Source organism: Petaurus breviceps, unplaced genomic scaffold (genome assembly GCF_028583685.1).
Source record: "Petaurus breviceps papuanus isolate PSGF00001 unplaced genomic scaffold, PetGlider_PUasm1.0 38, whole genome shotgun sequence".
In the NCBI taxonomy this organism is placed as follows: domain Eukaryota; kingdom Metazoa; phylum Chordata; class Mammalia; order Diprotodontia; family Petauridae; genus Petaurus; species Petaurus breviceps.
In genome coordinates this window covers 86851060-86853180 of record NW_027186304.1, presented here as the reverse complement: position 1 = coordinate 86853180, position 2121 = coordinate 86851060, and the positions used below count along the sequence as shown (strand labels likewise).

The window sequence follows — 2121 nt, the reverse complement described above, 5'->3', positions numbered from 1 at the left end:
TCTTCCAGTTCCTTCATTTTATAATATAGGAGTGGGATAGGGAATTGGGGGAAGGGGGAAGTCCAAGACACTTGCTCAAGTTCATACAGGAAGGAAATGCTAGAGCTAGGGTTCATGTGCTCTGGGTCCAAATCCAATGCTCTTTATATTATACCACTAATTTTGAGGACACCTTTCTCTCTTAAATATGGCTTATGTAAAACTCAAATGCAACCTATAATTAATATTGTTTATCAATGCAAAAAGAAAAGAAATTCCTCCTGTTCAGTACTCTCAGGTTTTAGAGCTCTGACCACTTGGCCACATGTGTCCTGTAATTCACAGATGCCATCTCTCAGGTGGAGAGATTGTCACTATCTCCTAAAGCTAAGACAAAGAACTCTGTTCATATTGCATGGGTAAGAGAAGATGTGATTCTACCCAAAGCAGTCATTAATAATTCTAGATCCATTCCTGAGATCTACTCCTTACTCTTCTATTCTCTGTATTAAAGAAAAAAAAAATCAGAGGAGAAAAATGGGGGCAAATGGGTCTGTCTCCTTCATATTATAGGTCAATGAAAAGGAATGACTTCCCACATAGTCTGAAAGCCCATCAGTTCATTTGGGGGAGGGGGGCAATCCTAGTCATTAATATTTAATGAGAGCCCTGCTGTGTGCAGGTTATGCTGCTCCCAGGGACGGTAAGTAAGGGACCATTGCTATGCCTGCTGACTGCCATCAACCAGAAGAGAAGAATGAAACTGTTGTCATCTATTGCTTTTGTTGCCTATAAAGCATCAGCTATTTGGGTCAACTGTGTTAATATTCCTGTACAGGAAAATGAAGAACAGAAAACTGAAAGTAAGATAGAGGAGACTGTTACACACCATTAAGAGAGAAAATCAGAGACTTTGAAAAAAGCTCCACCCAAAAGTACCCACCAGTGAAAATTTCATTAGCAAAGGACCAAAATATATTTTTTAATAACTGGAGGAGCAAGGTTTGTGTACTCATATCTCACTGACAAACCAATGATGGGTGGCCATGAGGTTATAACTTCCTTATGGGTAGTTAAAGAAATATGGAATATTAAATTGGCCGTGAAAATTTTGAGCTGATAAACTGATAAATCTAATAAACTATGATGTTGTAAATCTGGTAAGGTGGACGAGATAGCAACTCTTACTTCTCCTCCAAACTACATGTACAAACCTATGAAGATGTTAAATATCAATACAATTGGGACACTAGATATGTTGGAGCACGTCTTCTTTTGGCCTTCACTTCTGAAGTATATGGAGATCTGAAGTCCATCCTGAGAGTGAAGATTATTGGGACCAAATGAATTGAATAGGACCTATTATGAAGAAGGAAACATGTGGCAAAGACCATGTATTATATTTACATGATGCAGGAAGGAGGTGAAGTTCAAGTTGCTAGAATATTCAATACTTTTGGACCAGAGATACATATGAATGACAGCTGAGTTGTCAGTAACTTCATTCTGCAAGCTTTCTGAGGCGTGTGTCTCACAGCGAATGAGTTTGACTTTCAGACTATAGTAATCCAATATGTCAGGGACCTAGTAAATTGGAAATTGTGACCAAGCTGAACACCATTAGTAGCCTTGTCAACTTGGAAAACACAAAAGAACACACAATTCTAGAATTTGCTGAGTTTACTAAAAACTTTATTTGTAATAGAAGTGAAATTCAATTTCTTCCAGAAGCTCAGGATGATCCACAGAAAAGAAAGTCCTACATCAAAAAAGCAAAGCTAATACTGGTGTGGGAGCCCATGGTCCATTTATAAGGCAGTTTGGTACTTGCATTAAAAACTAGAGTACCATGCAAATAGTTGATACTTCCCCAAACCGAATCCCACAAGGATATAAAAAAAGCTGAACATAACATGACTGAAGGAAGGATTTTCTCCTCTTAACAGGAGAATTTTCTTTTTATATTTTATAGAAGCTAATTTTTCCTTTTTATTTTTAAGAAAGACTTAAACAGGTGCCTTGAAGAACAAACTGGAATTTCATTCTGAAGCTTGCTTTAAGAAATGAATATACCAAAACTCTTCCCAAACACATACATACCGACACTCAAACAAAAAGAAAAAAACCTACCCTGCAAATCTT

General features: G+C 37.3%; 1 pseudogene; it reads left to right on the top strand.

The window, feature by feature from the left end:
- Positions 1-688: 688 nt before the first annotated feature.
- On the top strand, positions 689-1875 carry LOC138170164 (UDP-glucuronic acid decarboxylase 1 pseudogene; annotated as a pseudogene).
- The last annotated feature ends 246 nt before the right edge of the window (positions 1876-2121 follow it).